General features: G+C 44.7%; 1 long non-coding RNA gene across 6 annotated transcripts; it reads left to right on the forward strand.

The window, feature by feature from the left end:
* Positions 1–7,163: 7,163 nt before the first annotated feature.
* On the forward strand, positions 7,164–12,998 carry LOC146206965 (uncharacterized). 6 transcript variants are annotated; one of them, XR_014703535.1, is made up of 4 exons: positions 7,164–7,216; positions 7,858–7,922; positions 8,778–8,917; positions 12,561–12,998. It is a non-coding gene; the product is annotated as an uncharacterized LOC146206965 (long non-coding RNA). The 6 variants fall into 6 exon arrangements; XR_014703506.1 differs by having other exon boundaries at positions 7,170–7,748; XR_014703534.1 differs by having other exon boundaries at positions 7,170–7,433.
* Positions 12,999–23,560: the final 10,562 nt, after the last annotated feature.

The raw sequence follows: 23,560 nt of genomic DNA on the forward strand, positions 1-23,560 counted from the left end.
ATAACCGATTTTTACCAAAATTATCTTTACATAAAGGGGGGAAAAAGTACAGCTGTCTATGGAAGATGGACTGGGACTTCAGTTTCACTTTACTATATCCGAGTTTATTACAACGGGGTTCTACTGTAGTTATATGCTGCATCAAGTGGTGAACAAAGCTCAGTGTTTCTAAATGCATCCATGAGTTACCAATTAATACTATCGATATTATCATATACATTCTGTCAGACTCAGTAAAACTGTATGCTGCAGAACATGCATGGTACAGCTAGTGAAGTGAAACTGCAGTTCCATTTTGCCGCCTATAGATAACTTTTGTTTTTTTCATTTGATGTGTGTATGTCTATATACAATCCACATGGTAAGTATAAGTATTTAAATAGCACTCCAACCTGATGGCTCAGTGATTGGGTGCTCGACTGCTCTATTGAAGAATATGGGATCGATTCACGGCTGTGGAGACTGCTTGGAGGTGCCCATGTGCTATGCGATGTCAGTGCACAAGTGGTAAAAATTTATGAAGCCCTCCACTACAGCATGTCGCATAGCTTGAGCTGCTCTAGGATGTTAAAGCTCATCCCAGACGAAAAAAAAAAACACTCATTTCCTGCTGGATTATGGAACCGTGTACCGAAATTATCCAACTGGAAAACTGCGATTTCCGGCTGGAAAAAAGCAATTCCAGCTGGAATGACATCTATTTCCTGCTATAGATTATGGAACCAGAAATCATGCATGCCCAGCTGCAATTTTGAGATTTCCAGCTGGAAAATTTACACCTCCAGTCAAGCCTCTATCTGGAATATCATTTTTTTTCCAGCTGGAAAATATGGCCGTCCAGCTAGAAATTCATCTGGAAATGTGCTTTTCCAGCTGAAATGGGTACGTTTGAACAAAGTCTACTAGGTGTCTATTTTCATGGGGGATAACCGACCTAGACCTAGTTACTAAGGGCAATTTTTGTACACTCAAATTAACGTGCTTGATATGTGCGCCATCTTAAATGTGTGTCAAATTCAGCTGCCTATGAAAACAGCTTGTATTAAATATATGACGGTAAAATGCAGATGTTTTAAACATTAAATATCTCAGTTTCTCTTAGGCATGCAAATGTTCAACACAGCATGCCTCTCCAGGGCATGTAAGTTTCAAGTTACATATCATTAGCATAATCGCATTCACTATACAGCTAGGACAAAGGCATCTATAGTTTTTCTCCAACTAACCCTCTCCAGTGTAAACTGCTTTATCCCTACAAGCTATCTACTTCACCAGCCCACCTGGCTATCTGGGTCTCCTTGTTACATATATCTTTTCCTGGAATTCATTCCTTTACAACTAACTGTTGGATATCTTGCCTTTGAGCTCCTGCTGGTTCACTAATCCACTAGGCTCTCTTCCTACCTTTGCTGCTGTCTTAGATTCAATTTCAAGCCTTTTTGAAGTTTCTATCTCATCAATGGTCACAAGCAAGGTATCATATAGGTATCATATACTCTTGGAGGCATATCGATTACCAGCTGCTAGCCCTGATTTCAGTGGGAATATACTTGCCAGATGCACTACACTAGCATTACAATAAAGGTGCAATTCACAATAGCCCACATTATTATTTTAGATACATGAAAAGATTATCACTTAAAGTCAGGGGGGTGTCATTGTGTCTGAGAACCCTCATCAGTTTTTACGAGAGGTCTGAGACCCCCCGCACTTGAATATATCCGGTGTCCAGCACTGCACAAATATGAAGCAGGTGCATCCGTTTGGCAAAGGCCTTTATATTGCCTCATCGCTGTCGTCAGCCAAAGTATCACACTTTTGCGGCAGCTCTGATCGGTCGAGACAGGATGACGTCATGGAGGTCTCCACCAATCGCAGAGCACCACCACAGTATGCGCGAATGCGTGGCTTATATGACCATATGGCAATCAATGACTGTTTACTAATCAATTAATGGCTAACTGCAAATAAATGACTTATTATTTATTTCATTACTAATTACACATTAATGCCTAATTCATTCATAATTACTAATTAATGCCACACACCTGGTAAAATCAACCACACAACAGTAAATGTAGAACAACTGCAAAGATACAAGGAGCGCGATCTTGTCACTGCGCTGCCAATCAGAATGCACTGAATAAATGCACTTGCAGAATAGAATGTGAAAGAGTAGTCACTAGCTTTACTTGTAGCAGCACTCATCGCTACATGCGCAACAGTCGCGTAGCAGAATGCAGCACTCAGGTTTTCGCCTTTCATCACTTTAGTCACCAAAGTGTCCTCGAATTTTATTCTTTTCAGTGAAAATCAGAGAATGCTTATGATTGTCAGAAAATTTTGCAGCAAGTTTTTGTAAGAATTATTACTTAATTTTAGTAAGAATTAGAATTTTCTAAAACCTGTGATGAAGAAAACAAGTTAGTCCTTTACACAGAGGCTGGAACTAATTAAGGTATTTTCACATGCCATCTCTTCGGTTTTTCCGGTTCGCACTGTGTTTTGGTACTAGCTGAGCAAATTGTCAATATGCTCACGCAATATTATTCAGATGATGTACTTGTCACCAGACAAACCAAGCTGGTAGCTCTTACAATATTTTTTGCTAATTTTCATTGCGTTCACTTGAAGTGTAAAAATTATAGCATATATATTGTTTACTTAGTTGATTTTACATTTAACGTGCAATTAAGATTGTACTTTCTATATAAAGTGCTTTAAAGAAATATTGCATATGTTACAAGTGCTGACACTTTGTTGTTTCACTATAAGCTGCTTTACATCACAGATCATCGATCATGCTGGCAGAGTGCAGGGATCACTTTTTTCAGGTGCATGTCATAAAATGATCACAAAAACCTCCTTTATATATATATATATATAATTTCTCCCATTTAAATAGAAACATGTGCAAAGACCGCCAGCCCTTTCTCTCACCCTCTTAGTTCCTCCTCAACAATTGCGCTCAAATTTCTAGAGTCTCTCTGATAGAACCAGACTTTAAGCACTGAAAGTAAGTCATTCATTTCAAAATTACTTTTACTAAAGTGACTCACTGCTGTTTCTATACTTCATACTATGTACTCCCGGTACGATGCCAAGAAAACAGTAATGACATGCAGCAAGCCTGTCCCACAGTGATGGATAAGCAAAAAAAGACAGAATTGAGTAGAACTACATGTTCAAGGCCTCAGACCTGCCCTGTGTCTCCGGATCACAACCATTCTCTAAGCAGAAGGTATACATGTAAGGCGTTGAGGGTCCATCGAAGTGACAGATGGTGCAAAATGGTAGAAGGTCAAAACTAGTTGAAAGTGTGCAGTAGCACTCACTGTTGCATACTGGCTATAGGCACAGTGGTGCCTGGTTACACTTGCCATCACGGGCAAACAAGGGGTTTTGGGGAAGAGACAGGCGGAAATGTTCACGGCGTGTTTGACCACGATTGTTTTTGTTGCCATTGTCTTATATTTTTAATAGCCTGTTCTGTAGGAAAAGGGAAGGGAATAGTCTTACTGGATAGAATTTGGCAGGAAGATGAAAGAATGTGCTCTAGTGTTTGGAGAGGTTTTGTTCACAAGCTTTACTTAGTTTATATACAGATGAAATCCAGACAGTAATTATAATGAGAAGGAATTTGCTCTGCGGAAGTAACGGTAATGTCATTACTTTTTGGGAGCAGTATTTAGCAATTTCATTATATTTTTAAGGCTTAGCAAGTAATTGGTAATGTAATTTAATTGCTTTTGAACAGTAACTTTGCCAAGTGTGCTGCCAATTTACCCCAGGAAAAAAGACACCAAGTGTCTATTAGGAATGAAATAGATTAAGACATGCCAGCTGGACTTGTGAATGTAATCAGGTAGCTCAAATGGTTTCTCTACTTCTGATTGGCACTTACTTCGGAATATTCAATTGGAATGCCCTGTTGAACATTTAATAAAAAAATGTTACAACTTAAACTGCTGTGTAGTTTGCATAATTTCTATAACCACATAAGTTGTGATTAAACGAAGTAACTCTGACTCCTGAAGATCTGCCACTGAATGCAAGAGGAGGGTCCAATGTGCGAGGTTAAGCCCCAACAAAGAAAAGATCGTGTCAACTCTTCAGGTATATATAGTGTTCCTATGGTCTATGTATCATATGAATGCATGCTTGCCTGTCGCCCGCTTGGAGCTGCCATTTCAGGTCAGTGCCAGCAAAATAAGCATTAAAACTGGAAGCCTTAGCTAAACTGCCTAATTGGAATGTTCAATTTATTCAAACTGGTGCTTCGAGTCTGTGCCAAAAGCATATTTAGAAATTTTGCAACTGCAAACCTCAATAGAAAATCATTTTTTTTCTTGACTGGGCCAGTGCCTCGATGAAAAACATACGTACTGCCCATATCGCAACTTTCACATAATAACAAGTCAAAAGACGATGCCACTGCACTGACTTGAACAAATCTCTGAAAGATGGAAACTATAGAAGTATGGGCGGGGAGGCTCCACGAAAACTGCTGAGTTAATTCAGATACAGGGCACACTCAGTACAACTGCACCTTCCAAAAACAGGAGTTTGCATTATGTACCGTTTTTTCTGACTTACAGATTGATCAGCCACACTGCTGAGCCATAATGCAAACCCAGTTCGCGGTCATACATATATAGTTTCATATAAGTACCAAAGGCAACCAAAGCAACCTCGAATATTCACCAGCTGTAGCTTCCTGCAGTTTCTTTCTGACAAGCGATATTAACCGGACATACAGCCTGTATTTCCTGTCTCTATCAGATACATTAAACACTGAATTATTAATTGCGAACGCGTAGCCTAGCTGATTGCAAAAAGGAATTCGGAGGTAAATAAATGCAGTGCCATAACGTACAGCCTTAGAGCTATGGAACAGAACGCTGCACCAACTGCGTATTTGAAGGCGGAACACTTTCGGCAGAACAACGAGATAAGCAGCCCACGGGGAGCCTAATTCCCTTGCGTCGAATGAAGCGCACAATGCACAGCCGAACCCGAAGCCCAGAGCTAAGCTAGAAATTGCACTACACGAGAAAAACTTCGTCTGCAACTGTACGCCACAATCAAGCGCGTCCAAACTCCGTGCTTGATTGTAGCAACCAAGCGCGGATTTCTCAAATCCTCCTTGATTAGCAAGGAGATTAGCGAGGAGGATTTGATATATGAGTACGCGAAACGCTTCGACTGAAATAGGTACGCGACCAACGCCATGACCAACGCGCCAACGCCGCCGATACCTACATAAGTTAAAATGATTAAGAAAATGAACAATAACTTATTTTAAGCTACAATTTTAAGTTATAAATTAGTATTATAAATGTTTCACTTGCTGTTGCGCACATTTTTTCTTTTGCTTAGTTTATGATGACGTAGGCTGACGTATTTTGTGCGTGGCAGCAGCGTTTTGCTGGTGCCACGGTGCGTGTCACCAGCCTCCGCCAAAAATCTTTCCACCAAGACCGACTGAAATACAGACCTGCACAAAAAACAGGGTCCTATGGGACCTCGTGCGCCAACTTTCGTTACCTTTCTCGTCGTTGAGGGCGCTCGGTTGACCTGTTCGTCTATCATTTTCATCATCATCAAATCACAATTGAATATAAACAAACTGTACCCAAATTAAAAAAAAAAAAAGATCTTTGCCCAAGTTATACTTCTAAAATTTTGCCTTTTTGTATTTTAGTGGAGAGTGTTTCTCTTTATATTGTTTTTCTCTCGCTAGAAGACATACCGCGATTCCGCTTTGTGCGGCGGCACTGCAGTTACTCGCTGCACATGCGCAGAACAGGTGCTTGTGCATTACAGCGTGGACAGATAAATAAAGTATAACGACGAAGAAAAATGACAGAACTAATAGACCCTTCTTAATTAACAGGTTTACAGGAGCGCCAGGTTACCCGTAGCGTTCATTCCCTAGCGGCAAAGGCTATGAACTAGAAGGTGCGTGCTGGAGCAGTGCTATCTGTGCAGGTCTGTATTTCAGTCGGTCTTGCTTTCCACAGACGCTACACATAATGAAACTGACGTCAGGCATATATAGCGCCATCTTGTACTTTTTAAAGAAGACGCAAACCGGACAAACTTGCGAGTACTTGCGAGAAAGAAGGAAACACTTGAAAAGAGAGAAAACAAAGAGAAAGAGAAAACAAGAAAGAGAAAACACTTGCTTTCATGGAGCTGGAAAAAGAAAAAAATAGCTCACAAAGCAGAGAGGCGAAGCGATGCGGCCATGCGACTGATGCGGCGGCACAGCTTCTGACGGGTGTCGCCTATCGAGCAGCGCTGGGGCTCCGATGAGCATCGAAGTCGTGCTCGCGGTACACTATTGTGCATGTGTGTACGCATTCCTATTACTTTTAAGGCTGGAACTATTAAGGCTGGAATCAACTGTCAGATTCGACTCTCTTTCCGGATCATGCTTGGTCATCGCCGAGGAGATGAAAAGGCCAAGAGGCCCACCGGTCCGAGTTACGCCGAGTAGTGGACTGAAGATATCATCTGGACAGTCATTAAACCTTTCATAATTCTCCGTTCATAGGCCTCTGTGTACGCGCAAAAAGTAGATAAAAGTTCATTTTTTACATGTTTACAGAGCAGTGGCAGTGATGCATTCGCAGCTCGTCTTTTCTTAGCGCGCAAGTCTTAACGCTTTGCGAAAACTACATCTGCCTAAATTATCGGAATCGAAACCTGAGCACATTTATCATTCGTTATTCGTTATTTAGCACTTGTCACAAGCTTGTCATGCTTGTCATGCGTAGTCGCGTGCAGGAAACCATGCAATGAACCATGTCTTGATAGCTGCGTTTAATTTTTACAATAATACTGCTGCCAATAAATGCGTTGTATATCCAAAATATAAAGTAAAAATTCTTGGGAAAAAAATTTAGCGACCTTTAGCTTCTTGCTAGATTTTTTAGCTACTTTTAGCGACTTTCACGCTGCCATTTAGCTACTTTTGCTCACCGACATTTGGCAACACTGGTGTGCGGGTCGGAAGTTTATACCTGAACTTGCAGAGAGCCGGCTCCGTGAACTGCGCATGCGCGCCCAGGACCAAAGTGGAAAGGAGGATATATTGCTCTTCTGGACGGATGTGACGTCAAATAGCTTTTAGTGCTTGTTTTTTTATAGAAGTAAGCCTCAAACCCAGATGTTCCCTTGGATGTTCACTGAGCCGCCCAAAGCGCCCAAAGTATGGCCCAAACAAGGAAGGCTGGCGCGCTTTTCAGACAACGAGCATTTGCGCTTTGCGAGCCCTAGGCACCCTAGGTTGTCTTTCATGCGTCGGTCTGCTGCAGTTTGCGGGCCATCATCCCGGTAGATGCAAACTCGGTGAAATGCGGATTCAGTTCGTGGATTATAGCCTTAAATTCAAGGGCGCAGCCCTCGGTGCAGTCCTACTGACTGCGGTGAGTCGTACATACATGCCCGCGAACTCTAAGTAAAGTATTTGTCGTCTTTCTGCCATCGCCTTCCTTGCAGCTTCTTTAACGAGTTTTTGCACGGCAGCGCAAGCATGCGTTATCCTCAATTATTGACGTGGCGTAATCGCGCTATCGCGCGACAGTCTCCGGGCGAAGGCGTGAGGAGACGACGAGACTGCCTCGTTTCATTGCGCTTGGAACAACTTCCATTCCTGCTGCTGTGCACCGATCGGTCGCCGGTTGCTGTTGTCTTCCGGATGCACTGGAGTATTGGGACATATGAGGCGACTAAAAGATAACGTAAAACTATTTCTGAGTTCGCTTATATTTGTTTGGGCAGTATAAGGCATTTTTGCGTGCGCCAGCGTGAACGCGCTGGTTTATAATCGGGGTTTTATTGCCTTCGCAGCTTCAACCGATGGAGCGGCTCGGCTCATAGAAAATGTCGGGCTTCTTTCGGAAAACTGTTGGAAGGTAAGTGGCACTCATCTGTACAGACCATACGTGGTAGTGCTGCAATACATGAGTAATATCTGCGGACTGCTAAAAGCGGGGTTGCTGGCCAGCTGAGAGAGTTTAAACGTAAGTAGGCCCTGTGCGGACTGAGCCTCGAAGTGCAACAAGCCCGAAGTGCAACAAGCCTACTGCACAGCATGAAATGGCTACAAAAGTATGGTTATATACATGACCGAATTCATGTGCTTATTTGCTCAGACCTTCCACTGTCAAGTACTCACTTATTTCGGTGTATGCAGCAATGAAAGTGACTTCATTACTCCTCAGCCAGCATAGGTTCATGCCTGTGACAATATCTGTCCTTTTACTGCCGAAATAACTGCATTGGTGGAACTCACTGAGCTTGTTTATATAGATTTAACACTTTGGATGCATGTTGCTACTGCAGAGTTCCCTAATATATATATATATCTTTTGCCTGCTCCAACATAAATAGTTGGCAGTGCTTGGCTTCAAGCTGCTGCCAAGGCCATTGACAGCTTATTTGAAAAGAGAGCAATAATTAATCTGAGCTGGCATGTTTTGTGGGAGAGTGAGGCACCATTGCAGTTTCATGCAAGCCGCAGCATATTGGGCACTTACTGCACAAGTGATTTAACTTAGTCTCTTTGTTGCTATTTCAGTGCTTTGTAAGTGTGCTAAATATTTGTATTTGTGCTAGCATTGACAGCCAGTCTCGTTGCTACCTTTTTCCTTCTGCAGCAGGCACTCTCGCTTGTTTTACTCGAACCAAATTCTATTGTGAGTGAGTTTGCTGAATTTATGCAAACTAAATGTAATTGCAGTATTACTCTCATTTATTTACATCTGCAGAGGCAACGAATTCTTGGTGGCGACGAACGAGTTCCCTCCGCCAGTTCGATTACACCGCCACCTCAGTTGTGCAGTGAGCTGCGACTGGTGTGACCAAATGGATGCTCTCACTGCTTCCACAGGTTTAGAGCGTGCTCCCAGTTAAGTTTAAAACACCTTGCTTGCAATGTATTTAATCTTGTTGTGTAATATTGTCACCGTTGCTGATATGCTATTATTTGAAAATCATTCTGGGTGGTTTGGAACACATGATTTGCAATGGGGGGAGGTGGGAAGCACAAATGTGTGACTGCAATTTTTTGCCAGTCTAGCTTCTAGCCTTGCGAATTAAAGTAACAGATTAATACCTGAACAGGCCTGACATTTATTGGAGAGTTTGTCATATAGAAGAAAACTTGATCCGGTGTGGAGGTAACACAGCTGTGGTTCTCCGAGAAAATGTTATCCGTGTGTGATGGTGTTTAAAACATGGCATTGTCTTAGGTAACTTGGCATGGAATCGGCCACTTCTTGTACTCTCTTGACAGCATCTATTGTACTATGTGCTAGGTGATATGCCTTCAGGGATAAGAGTAGATGGAGAATACCTCAGTAATCTGCAATTTGCTGATGACATTGCCCTGAAGCAGTCAGGATGACGGGCAGTAATGTGAGCAGGTTGTACGTCATGCTGGTCATGGAGGAAGTAAAAAAGCCTTAGAAGCAATGCAAAGGGGGAAATCGGCTGGTATGGGTAGGCAACTGCAGATCTTTGAAGAGTGGTAGGGAGATTGTGTTAGAAAAACTGCTTGCTTTGTGTGTGTAGTGCCTCACGACCTCAAGCGTATTAAAATCTTGGAAGGATCCTAACAGTACCATAATCTATGAGAAAGGGGCTGTCAAGCACTTGCAAACTTAAACTGATCGGGTTACTGTCCATTGCCTACAAGATAATAGAATTGGGAAAATCTTGGACTTTCTATCAGCTGAAAGAGCAGCTGGCTTTCGTAAGGGCTGCCATGTTTTTTAATGTGTCTGCCCTGCCGCTGTTGTGTGCTGGATTGTAGCCTACATCCACATCGGATAGGAGGCTGTGCAAACAAACTGCTCTTTACAGAAGGGACATAATTTGAACTGCCCATATCATACAATGCAGCAGCAGTAGTGAAAAGTGCCCCACAAGGAGTGACTTATTGTAGAATGGTTGCTTTATTGCGGTAGCGTAAAAGGCGTCACCCTTGAGAAAAATCACAACCATGCCTTTGGCAGGTGACATGGCCATGCACTGATTGGTTGTCTGGTTCTGCGATGTCATGAGGCCACATGATATGGCCGAACTGGCTGGAGCTCATATTGTGGAGAAGCGCAAAAGAGACAAAGAATCGAGAAAAGAGAGGACGACGCTATCTGGAGCTGCTAACTCAGGCAGCTCCTTTGAGGTGAGAGGGTGAGGTGGAATAGAACCCTCCGAGACCCTTGGATCCAGTATCAGACGTGCTACTCCACATTCATACAGCTTGGTTAAAACAGAGCTTTATACCCATGTTGGGCGGTCTTAGGCACAATGTGGTAGATTATGGTTGTATGCTGACGATTATGTGTGAGATAATACCGGCACAAATTAAGGGATTAGGGCTTATACCTTTCAGGACCGCTTTAAGCCAATCGTTCATATGTGAATGATGGTTCTCACACACTGGCAGACGTAAATTTTCGTGTTTGGAACATGTAGCCCCATTTAGGCAGATAGTATGACAAAAGTAATTATAGTAACTAGTTCACAGGGATGGAAAGGCACAGAATCTGTCACTTGTTTCTGTGGGCACCTGAACTGTGTCGTAAGGGAAGGGAGGAGGGAGTCAAAGTGGAAAGACAGAAATGGGTGCTGTAGTGGAGGTCTGTGGAGTAATTTTGACCACCTAGGGATCTTTAACGCGCGCTGACATCACATAGCACACGGGTGCCACTTCGTTTGCATCGAAAGCAGCCGCCAGCGGTCGGGTTCGGACATGGGTACTCCGGCACAGTAATCTAGCATCTTAACCACTGCACTACCGCAGTGGGGCTATTGTGACAACCATAGTTTCTGTTTGTGTGCAGCTTGTTTATTTTTTATTTTATTTTTTGTTCTTTCTGGCACAGTGTGACATTTAAAAAATTATTCGAAATAAAGAGGTCTTTGGCACCATTCACACGATTCTGCTGATTCTACTATAGTTTTCTGTTTATGAGAGCAGTAGCGAAGTCTCTTGAAGACAATTTTACTAGCTCTCAGTTCAGCTCAGATGATGAATCAGTCAAATGCCAGCCTCGAACTTCAGCTAGTGGCCAAGAAAAGCTTAGTTTCAATCTCTGATCACTCTTGGTCAGTTACACGTGCTCATTTTGTGTTCCTACTGTTCTGTTTCCATTCGCTGGGTTTCAGCAGCAATGAAAGCTTGGTACTACTTGATATGGCTTCTCCAGAACTTCAAGTGTGGAACTTCTTCAAGCAAATCGAGTTGAGTTTGAACACCGAGCTCCTATTGCAGATTTTCAAATTTGATGGCAAACTCTCCCACCTTGTGGAGAACATATCACCAAATAATCCAGTCATAAATCCTGAAAGGTTTGGAAATGCCAATGCTATAAACTGTAAAATGAGTAGAGGAAGGCCGAGCTTAAAAATGGGTGTTTTCAGCAACTTAGCTATATTTCTGAGAGAACAGCACACCTTCAAAATGAACTTCAGAACGTAAATTATTACTTCCTTGGCAGTTGGGCTTCGCTGCATTCTGTTAGTGTGATGTGGAGAATAGGTACATGAGACTCTCAACAACTGCTGCAGGAAATCAAGAATGACCACTGCTTCCGAACAGCACTACGAAAAACAGAAATCTGCCGATAGGTGCACCATATCTTTACTAGTAATAAAAGAGGCAGTGTAGCATATTTTTAATATTCTGAATTATTTTTCTTGCTGGCTTATTTTGATATTCATGCCCCCTTTTCTTTCACTTTTTGGATTTTTTCTGCAAATTTCGGAGAAAAAGGTTTTTATGTTATGTATAAAGCCAAAACAAAAACATGGGCATTTATTTAATTGAGGATCAAAATACCTGCATTTAAGTATTATCTAATAGCATGATTGTGTAAATATTTTATTTAATAAACAAATTACATGGTGCTGAAGGAGTTGAGGCAAAAAAAAAGACTTCTTCATTTTCAAGCTGTAGTTTAAGAAATGAGCATTTTTCTGCCTTTTGTATATCCTCAAGATTTTATTACAATTTCTTGTTTTTATGTTCATGTTTGACAATACGTTGTGAATATTTTGCCCAGTGCTGAGAATTTATCTTATGTATTATGCTTATATTCACAATATTCACGTGTTTAGAGGGCATTTAAATAGCTGTATTTTAATTGGCTCATGTGCGTCATGTACAGAAGGTGTGATCAGAAATTGTCATCGAAAAACGTCCTTCATACTGGAACTTGCGTGTGAAGAGCTCTGGCAGGTGCGTGCTCTGTTGCAGAGAGGAGGAAAGGAGGCATCCTGGCTGTGCAAACCGCCACGGAGAGGTGACAAAGAGGCTAATGGCAACCCCATGCATACTCGGGCCACTTATGCGCTTATACACAGGACCTCGGAGGATGGGCGTGTGGTATTCGACCTGTCATTTGATGTGTGTAACTAGAAGGCTGCATTCCCTGCACCGTACCTATTAGTCACATATTCTAATTCTGGTGCCGGGTTGTGTTCGCCTTAGCGATCTTAGAGCTCTTAAGCACTTCCTACATTTTTTTTTTTTTTTTTTTTTGTAGGTTGCAGCAAAGTTCTTTAAACACTTCATTTATAAAATAGCAAGGTGCATGTATGCGATCAAGGATCCACAAGGGAAGCTGCAGACGGGAGCTGTTGACGCTACCATGCTATACTCTTAAAGACAGATCTCAAGTGTCTCCTAAATTTTTATAACAAAACGAACATCCGCACAGTGTTTGCTGGAGATGCTTACAACCCTGCTGTCCTGTCCGAAGACAGGGGTACATGCATTACTGCCCGCCATATGCAAGGCCAGCCACAATTAAACATTCGTTACCAGAGTAACATGATTGCCTGGCTTTTTTGTGTGTTCACTTCCTTAGCATACTGTAGCATAGTCATAGTAGTGTGCACCTTTCCAATAAGTGGTCACGGGGTGTCACCATATTACCTGCTGTACTGCTTTGTGCATTTGGTGCTAGCACAGTGGAAGCAGAGCCGGTTTGCAGCAGTCTAGAGAGGAGGAGCGAACAATATGGTGGCACCGAGTAACTTATTGGAAAGGTGTATATAGATTGCTTGTTCCTGCAAGATGCGGGTTAAACTGCTCTCATACGAACAGTTTCGATCCTCATTGAACTGGATCTACATTCAACTCATTGTAGATCGAGGTTGTCACACGGCAACTGTCAAGTGCAGTTGAGCTCGAGCCTGCTTGACTCAAGGTTGCTTCCTCAATCGCTCTCGAGATTTCAAGCACACTCAAAAGCGGTCATTGACACCCTCGTCATCAACGAGCTCTAAAACTTGAAAACGAATAAATGCAATAGAACTGCACATCATCATCATCATCAGCCTGATTATACCCACTGCAAGGCGAAGGCCTCTCCCATATTTCTCCACTTAACCCGGTTCTGTGCTAGCTGCATCCACTTGACCCCTGCGAACTTCTTAATCTCATCCGCCCACCTAACTTTCTGCCGCCCCCTGCTACGCTTTCCTTCCCTTGGAATCCAGTTTGTTACCCGTTTGTTAACTGCACATAATAACACATAAATGTATTAAAAGGCATGATAGAACATTCGTAGAACGGCTAATTTTATAATATTGACACCGTAGTCTACTGCCAGTGGAAGCTAAGGTGGCGTTCTCTTCGACTGCGTCAGCGTGGAAACAGTAGAGCGGAAGAGAAACTGCACTGTAGCACTTGACCGCTGGGAAGATAGGTTAGATGACCTGAGGCGCCAAAAGCGGAATGCTGCTGTGTACACTGAAATCGTGCAATCATTACCCCAATTTTAAATTTCCTTTTGAGACTCATTGCGACTGACAGCAGACGACGGACCACGTAGGAAATTTCTCAATGCTGACTGAAAACGCCCGTGTAGCACCGGATGCTTCAATCCTTCTTGAAAGCCTGAATGCAGATTGAGTTCAATGAGGATCGGAAGTGTTTGTGTGGCAGAGGGATTAGTGTAGTGCAGCTAAAGCTTTGTGTTAGTTGGTGTGCACAAGTTGGGTGGCCGAGCTGTGTTAAATGGTATTACAATGCATATTTAGAAAACAAAACAGGGCACCCCAAACGGTTTATTCAACTTCTCAGATTATTTGACATTACACACATTGTCTTGAAAGCAGTCCACAATATGGCCAGCACAACTTATGTCCTTGCTTATTTCAGATTGTTCATTTAAGAGAGCTAACATATTCAAGGGCTACTGACCAGGCTGACATTTTAACCAAGCCCGATAAGGCGTTTGACATGGTCTCTGCGAAATACTGCAGCGATGCACACACTGGAAAGCAACAAAATGCAAACCAAAGCTCTCATGGTCCTTTTAAAACAGCCAAACCTCCTCATCCTTTGCGCTGGCCATCGAACTTTGTCGATGAGGTACCAACAGATACTGCATCCATTGGTTTCTCTCTGACTGATGGGCGAGGGGTGTCACTTGGTCTGCTGATGTCACGCACTTTTTTGTCTTGCATTTCGTTTTCACTCATGCATACACTCACACAAGAAAGAAGGCTTTTAGTTTCTTGCCCTTGTCTATGCATGCTTCAGCGTGTTCTGTGCACTGTGCTATTCATACACCAACGGCTGGACTCAAGTGGCAGCGGTGCGCACTTTCATACAGCCTGCGCATTCGCCGCAGATATAATGGCAGCTCTTCTAGGCAAGCAGTGCTCTCTTCCCCGTGAAGTTAGTGCAGGATTTACCCAACCCTGGCCACTCGCTTCTGTGGCGGCGCCCGGTGTGCACCTGCGTTCGCGCCTTCAAACGTTCAAGTGTCCAGTTTACGGAGTGAGCGAAATACTTAGAGAAATTATGTAGTCTCAATTTTGTGTGCGCAAAAGCGGTGCAGTGTAGGCTCAGGCAACAGTATTATTTAGCACATTTTGATCGTAGTAATACTTACTTTGTCTTATTTCTTACAGTGCGCAACATGTGCTAATTACCATCTGAATACAACAGTGATTTGGGTTATCAGTCTGCAGTAAGGTCAGTCCCATTATGCTGCACAAAAGCTGATTTTTTTCTTCCTGCTGTAACATTGTTTCCTTCATGATATGAGGGGAACTGTCAAAAATGCATTGACATGGCTACAGAAGCACAGAATTTATCACATGAACATTTTTGGCTTCTAGGGCCTGTTCTGCCAGGCCTGTTAAAATTAGTGGCCGAGCAAGGAGGAGTACCTGTTTTGCCTACATGCATTGTTTCAAATGATATGCCAGTGTGACGGCATCTTTTCGCTTTTGGGCACATTTCTGTCTGCTTCTGCACATGTACCAAAAGTTTGGGCGCCTTCACGTGTCTGCAAGTCAGGCTGGTCGTTTACCTGTTTTAAGTTGTTAGTGCAAATTAAAAAAAAAAGGTAACCTGCTCTTATTGCACTTTTTGTGCACTTTGAACAGCGCATTCACTGTAACTGCTTTTCCTGTTCTGAGGCGTGCGCAACATCACCTCGAAATAACAGGAGACATTCATCACCATCCTCATATAAGGATAGTAGGAAAGCCTTCCGACCCTTGTCTTTGCCTGCCACCTATGTTGCTAAGCTCTGCGGCTAGTTTGTAACGAAGCTAACTTCATGACAATAGTTGAGCTTCTCGGCCGCAGCGTGCTTTTGGTATTTCCTTCGGTCCGGACCCATACGTATGCTTTCTGCCACGCATTTGAACTTTATTTCCTCTGAACGACGTGCCCACGCCTGCAAGTTTGAAAAACTTGCGGTGTTTCCTTTCATCAATTTCCGAGTGATGGAGAACTCTGTTCCAATAATTTAGCTATATTTTATGCGAGTTTTTCCCTGGTTTTGGCTCTTCGGCAAGATGCTGATACACAGCCAGAGCCTGTAAGGATGGCTCACGGCCGGCACACCTATCATCTATAACTCTCAGTACAGCGGCAGAAATCACTGCAGGTCGCTCTGAACGCTCAAGTTCATGACATCTCGTTGGCAAGAATCACAACCGGGTGAAAGTGCAGGCTTGCAGCCGCAGGCTTGGCCAGCCTCCGCTTTTTTTTTTTTTCCAGCTTGTTGCACACCAAATGACGGCATCACTGAGTAGACGCGTCAATGCCACACAGTGCCACGATTTCGCAGCTGTAGCAGACAGGAAGCACCCTCCATGCATAGGTCGTAAAGAGCACACCGTCGCCACTTGAATCCAGCCATGGTACACCATGCATAACCATGAATACAGAAAACACAGAACATCCATACATGCACGGGCTTGGTTTCCTAAGAAAGGCCAGACACCTCGCACCTATGCTTCGGCCACCCATTGAGCTCAGCCTCTCCCACTCCTCCTCCTTATTGGCATTGTAGCTGGATGAGCCGAAGGTCACTGGTGGTGCTTGGGTAGCAGAAAGCAAGAAAAAAAAAAGCTGCGGCGGTAGCTTTTTGATGGAAGGCAAAAAGCAAGGCACCCGTGTTTGTGCAATGTCAGTGCACCTTAAAGAAAGAACTCCAGGTGGTCGGAATTGTTGGGGACCTTCACTATGGCGTCTTTCATACCTGAGTCGTTTTTGGACGTTAAACCCCACAAACCAACCAGCAAGAAAAAAAAAATGCCTGTAAAAGTCGGGGCCATAATGACTGCATTTGATGCGTTCTCATAGCTGTTTTTACCCAGCACAGGGCAGTGTTACGACCAAGCATCCGCATTTGCGCGTTCTATTGTTCGCCTGTGGGCATGAATAAGTGCTGTGGAAATGTGGTGATGGTCCAATGGCTCTAAGTGAGCCTGTTTCCAGGAATCCTGTTTTGTAAGCATGTTTTGCTTTGTGGACAACCTGCAAATGCCAAATTGACCCTGTCAAGAGAACGTCTGGAAAAACACAAAGAAACGTCCCCCTGCGGGAAATAGCAGGAAGTGCTTTCTTTCTTTTGTTCACCCTTCCAGTCGAGAAGTGCTATCCTCCAGTGATGAATGCCTCCTATCCAAAGGAGACGACCGAGTGACATGTCCGCTGACGTGCAGGACAAGAAAGGAGCATGACTCATACGGCCATTAAGTGATTTCCCGGGAATGCAGGAAAGATTTGCAATTGTCGAAAAGGGACAATGTTGGGAGCCCTATGCGGCGCCACGTGCACTCGGGTTTCTGAGAAGTAAAACCCCTTTTCAGAACCAGCCTGTGGTTTCTTTGCTGAAGAATAGAAATGTACCTCCTCTCCTCGCCGTTCCCAAGCTTTTCCCGCCAACAAGTGATCACGCCCAACGAATGAATGCCGGACCAGTCAGTGCTTCAGACCATCAGTGCAGTGATGTGTTCGATTGGATGCCGATACCTGAGGGGCGTGCCCTGGATTTGGTTGGTCAACATCTTCAGAGAGGGGCTGGACATAGGGGGTTTTTAAGGACGCTGCAGAGCACGAAATGTCGCTCTGGGCCCTGGGTAAACGGCTCATCCAGTCGCTTCTCGCTATGAACTCTTAACGCTTGCCATTTTGCTGATGTACCCTTCTTTTTCGTGTAAATAATCTTGTAAATAAGTTTCTCAAAGTGCCATTAAACCTGCTTGTACATATTTCACCAACTTCGAAGATTCAATCCTACTTCAACCCCGAGTCTCTGCACGCTACCAAGTGAAGGCCGGGTCGACGTAGCCCCAGCGTCACGACAACTGGTGGCAGCGGTGGGATCTGAATCTACAAGCACAACGACTGGTGACCAGCGGTGGGATCTGAATCTACAAGCCACAACATCTGGTGATTGGAGGTGGATCTGAAGCTACAAGCCACAACACCTTGTGATCGGAGGTGGCATCTCAAGCAACAAGCAGGAGCAACAATCGGCCAAGAGGGCAGCTCGGAACATCGATCGCATGTGTGGGTGAGTGCTTGGCTTTTCTTCTGATGTGGACCAGGTTCTGGAACAGGGTTAGATTTTAGAACTGGTAAAAAGAGTGTGGAAACGCCTTTAGGTTTGGTAGTTTGCACAGTTGTTTTGGAAGTAGCCGACACTCGGAGCGATCATGGACCTACAAAAGCTGCAGAAACCGGAACTGTTGCAATTGTGTGAGGAATTGGGAATTGATACAAGTGGTTTGGCACGAAAACCTTTGATTATAAAGGCAATCACAGATTTGGGAGCCGATGATGAGGAGCTCAGTGAAGCATGGAACCTCATCGCCCAAAAAAAGGAGCAGCTCAGACAGCAGAAAGAGCGGGAAAAAGAGGAAAAGAGGCGTGAGCGCGAACGTGAGTGGGAAAAAGAGGAAAAGAAGCGTGAAAGAGAAGCAAAAAAGCTGGACCAAGAAATTGAGCTCCGGAAATTAGAACTAGAGTTGAGCAAGAGGTCGGGCGATTGTCCCCAGCTAGCGGTACCTCGTCTCAACAAGGAGGCAGATTTCAAGATGTCAAAGTACATGCAGCCATATGTGATAACAGGGGATATCGGTCTGTATCTGGCTAACTTTGAGCGAACCTGCGAAAAACTGTCCTTCCAGCGAGACACTTGGTCTCAGAGATTATTGACGGTTCTGCCCTGCGAGGCAGCGGAGGTTGTCGCGCGGCTAAGCAAGGAGGACGCGGACAACTACGAGAAGGTCAAAGCTTGCCTTCTGAGAAAGTATAGGCTTAGCGCCGAGGCGTTCAGACAACGTTTTCGGAACGCTACTAAGTCCAGGGACGAGAGTTACCCTGAATTCCTGTACAATTTAAGAGTAAATTTGGGCGAGTGGCTAAAGAGCACAGATTCCTACAGTGATAGGGACGCTGTAGTCGAGCGAATTCTTTTGGAACAGTTTTATAACTGCCTCCCAGAAAAAGAAAGAAATTGGTTACAGGACCGAGGCGAAATTAAGTCGGCAACTGAAGCTGCCGAACTTATTGAGGAGTATGCTTCGCGCCGACAATTCAGCAACCCAGCAGTAGATAGGCTCCGCAATCCCAAGTTCAGTGTAAATAACCGTCAGAAAAGGCACTTTGCTAGATTTGCAGACGAAGAAAGGAAGGCTTCTTCAGACAAACGCCCTAGAAAGGACGGCAGTGAGAAAAGTGGGGAAGTGACCAACGCGCAGAACACAAAGAAAAAGCTTGAGGCTAGGAAGCCGCTCACATGCTTTAGGTGTAATGAGCAGGGTCACATTGCCGTCAACTGCCGGAAAGAAAAGATTGCTTTCTCGTATGTCAGTGACTGCGATGAAAATATGCAGCTTTTAGAACCCTACCTGCATGACCTAGTAGTCAACGGGAAGCCTTGCAAGGTACTGCGCGATTCGGCCGCAACGATGGATGTTGTCCATCCGGCGTATGTGTCGCCTTCCGACTATACAGGGCAGTGTGCGTGGATCCGCCAGGTAGTGGAGGAACAGAGTGTGTGCTTGCCAATCGCGAACGTGGTCATCGAGGGCCCTTTCGGCAAGTTAACAACCGAGGCTGCCGTTTCAGGAAAGCTTCCTAAGTGCTATCCGTATTTGTTCTCTAACAAATCGGACATGCTACTGCGAAAGAGGGGCATCCTTTTCGGAGACAGAGTTGTGCAAGCCTTAACACGTTCAAAGGCGCGAGAACTAGCTACACTGCTCATTCCAGAAAAATCCACAGCGGAAGAAACGGCAGTTAAAACAGTGGTCGAGGCGGAAGATAGCGGGTCAGAAAACTTTGAGAGCGAGGCATCTCAGATAAGTCAACTAGAAAGTGAGCTTGATAAGACACGGAATGAGGACGTTCTAGAGAGTAACCTCTTGCCGCCGGTGTCTAGTAATCTCACGAGACTTCTAAGTGTAACCCGAGAGGACTTAGCTATGGAGCAAGCCAATGATCCCAAGAATAAGCTCGAAGTACAGTGGGAAGGACCTGCTAAAGTCGTTGCAGAGCTTTCTGACACTAACTACGCAGTGAAAATCCCCGATAGGCGTAAAGCAGTGCGCATTTATCATTGCAATCTTATGAAGCCTTATGTGCAGAAGGAAGCCGTGGTAAATCTAACGTTAAACCTTCCCGAGGAGATGGGGGATAACTTGATTTGCCTCAGCGGAAAAGGAAGCAACGCTCAGGAGCTTCACAAAAAGACGGAGCAGAGAGGAGAACTAAAGAAATCCCAGCTGTCCGATCTGGGCGAGCTAATAACAGAGTTTGAGGCCTGCTTCGTGGACAGGCCAGGCAGAACTGATTTGACTGAGCACGATATTGAGCTGACTTCAGACGTGCCAGTGCGATCAAGGTGCTACCGATTTTCTCCAAGGCAAAGAGAAATTCTGGATAGGGAAGTAACTCGCATGCTGGAATTGGGAGTAATAAAACCCTCGGAAAGCGATTATGCTTCGCCTATGATCTTAGTAGAAGCTCCAGGTAAAGACCCTAGGCCTGTGGTAGACTACCGAAAGCTAAATTCTCTCACCAGGGATCAAGTGTATCCTATTCCGAATATTGAGGAGAGAGTAGAACAGGTCAGTAGAGCGGCATATGTGACTACGCTGGACCTTACTCGAGGATACTGGCAAGTACCGCTCACTGAACGCGCCAGCAGATACGCGGCTTTCGTCACTCCGACGGGCAGCTACCAGCCAACAATGATGAGTTTCGGGCTCAAAAATGCTCCATTTTGTTTTTCCCGACTCATGGATAGGGTTTTAAAGGGGTGTGAAACATTCGCGGTGCCTTATTTAGACGACATTGCGGTTTTTTCCGACTCATGGGCGGACCATATGGTACATCTAAGAGCTGTACTGAGCCTTTTGCGTCAAGCTGGACTAACCGTAAAGGCCGAGAAATGTTGCCTGGCAAGGGCGACCGTGGACTACTTGGGTCACAATGTAGGTCAAGGTTTCAGGAAACCCAGCGAGATTAAGATTTCTGCGGTAGCAGACTACCCGCGGCCGAGCACGAAGACGGAAATTCGAGCATTCCTGGGTCTGACTGGGTACTACAATCACTACATCCCTAACTATTCAGCTTTGGCTAGCCCTCTGACCGACGCTCTCCGCAAGACAGAACCGACAAATGTAGTCTGGGACGAACAAAAGGAAGCCTCCTTCGTAAACCTGAAGGCTGTGCTGATTAGCCGTCCGGTATTGCGAGCTCCAGACTATGACCGAGAATTCACGGTCCAGTGTGATGCCAGTGATCGAGGGTTAGGTGCTGTTCTCTGCCAGAGAGATGACGACGGTAATGAGCACCCCGTGCTCTACTTGAGCAGAAAACTGAGTTCTAGAGAGAGGGCTTATTGCGCGTCAGAGAAAGAGTGCGCTTGCATTGTATGGGCCATTCAAAAATTGCAGTGCTATCTTGGAGGGGCCAAATTCACCGTAGAGACGGACCATTGTCCCCTGGCTTGGCTGCAAACTGCGACATCGAAGAACAGTCGCCTTCTTAGGTGGAGCTTGATTTTACAGCAGTACAATTTTGAAATAAGATACAAAAAGGGGAAGTTAAATGGGAATGCGGACGCGCTTAGCCGCTCTTTCTAAGCGGTCCGAGATGTTCCTCACCATGTATCCAAATTGATAATCAGGTTTTTTTTTTTTTTCGTGCGCTTGTATATGTGTGACTATGTAAAGCAGCACGTTTGGTTTTCTAGGAATACGTGGGTCCTGAACGTCTTGAGAGTGGGCTTTTCTCGAACAACAATGGCAGTTTTCTTTTGACCTGGTCTCTTCAGACGGGAGCCGAGTGCTTGCTTCGACATGTGGTTGAGTTTCAGACAGCTCGAGCAATTTGGCCTACAACAATCAAGACAACGCGACAAGCAACAGCGAGCTTCAAGCGTTCACGTGCAGGCCATTAAGTCGTCTCTTCATGCAGCAGCTGGGACTGCTGCCCTCCGAGTCTCTTCTGGCGGGGGAGGAGGCTGTTACGACCAAGCATCCGCATTTGCGCGTTCTATTGTTCGCCTGTGGGCATGAATAAGTGCTGTGGAAATGTGGTGATGGTCCAATGGCTCTAAGTGAGCCTGTTTCCAGGAATCCTGTTTTGTAAGCATGTTTTGCTTTGTGGACAACCTGCAAATGCCAAATTGACCCTGTCAAGAGAACGTCTGGAAAAACACAAAGAAACGTCCCCCTGCGGGAAATAGCAGGAAGTGCTTTCTTTCTTTTGTTCACCCTTCCAGTCGAGAAGTGCTATCCTCCAGTGATGAATGCCTCCTATCCAAAGGAGACGACCGAGTGACATGTCCGCTGACGTGCAGGACAAGAAAGGAGCATGACTCATACGGCCATTAAGTGATTTCCCGGGAATGCAGGAAAGATTTGCAATTGTCGAAAAGGGACAATGTTGGGAGCCCTATGCGGCGCCACGTGCACTCGGGTTTCTGAGAAGTAAAACCCCTTTTCAGAACCAGCCTGTGGTTTCTTTGCTGAAGAATAGAAATGTACCTCCTCTCCTCGCCGTTCCCAAGCTTTTCCCGCCAACAAGTGATCACGCCCAACGAATGAATGCCGGACCAGTCAGTGCTTCAGACCATCAGTGCAGTGATGTGTTCGATTGGATGCCGATACCTGAGGGGCGTGCCCTGGATTTGGTTGGTCAACATCTTCAGAGAGGGGCTGGACATAGGGGGTTTTTAAGGACGCTGCAGAGCACGAAATGTCGCTCTGGGCCCTGGGTAAACGGCTCATCCAGTCGCTTCTCGCTATGAACTCTTAACGCTTGCCATTTTGCTGATGTACCCTTCTTTTTCGTGTAAATAATCTTGTAAATAAGTTTCTCAAAGTGCCATTAAACCTGCTTGTACATATTTCACCAACTTCGAAGATTCAATCCTACTTCAACCCCGAGTCTCTGCACGCTACCAAGTGAAGGCCGGGTCGACGTAGCCCCAGCGTCACGACAGCAGCCAGCGTTTTCATTTTGTTGACCAAACCAACATGGCGGGCATAGTTTCTCAAAGCACTAAGAGATGGCGCTCCACATTTCGCGTATTTAGGGAGCCTACATTTACCAGCCCTACGCGTATTCTCTTGTGGAGGCTAGTCAACCAGGGAGGAGGGAGAGACTCTTTGGTGATGGAAGGGAAGGAGAGAAACATACCGGTTTTGATGGTTGTAGCTCTGTTATTAACGAGTCTGCTGCAAAAGTATTTTTGGCCATCGCGCATTCTGAAGGCGCTGCCTCATAGACAGCAGGTTTGAACACATTTTCGAATCTAGGGTGGTTCATAAACAAGTTCAGTTTATGGAATCGCACCTGAAAACGAAAGGAATGATTGAAGCAGGAGAAATGATAGCACCTTAAAATAGAAACAAAAGGTGGATGGGTTTTAAGATGCTTTGCAGCTGTTTTCCACTTGCCCAAAGGCAGTGCAGAGTTTTGGCCGGTGTGCAGTGAGCAGTTGGGCACATGGTTTCGCTGATGGCATGGCAGCTGCGTGCTGGTTGGTGACATTTTATACACAAGGTCTTGTAGACTTTGTGTCTAGTTGGAAAAAAAGAGGATTGTAGCAAATGAGCATTTATGCTGAAATAATTTTGTGAGTATCTTCAAAGAGCAGCCTTTTTTAAAAAATGGCTGCTTTCCATGAAAACATGGCATTAGATTTTTGCTTTTCTAGATGGGGTTTTAAATTTTGTTTTGATGGTTTCTTGCAATCTTTTGCTTGTTCTT

This window comes from Amblyomma maculatum, chromosome 1 (assembly GCF_055883805.1).
Source record: "Amblyomma maculatum isolate TAMU_Amacu chromosome 1, ASM5588380v1, whole genome shotgun sequence".
NCBI classification, from domain to species: domain Eukaryota; kingdom Metazoa; phylum Arthropoda; class Arachnida; order Ixodida; family Ixodidae; genus Amblyomma; species Amblyomma maculatum.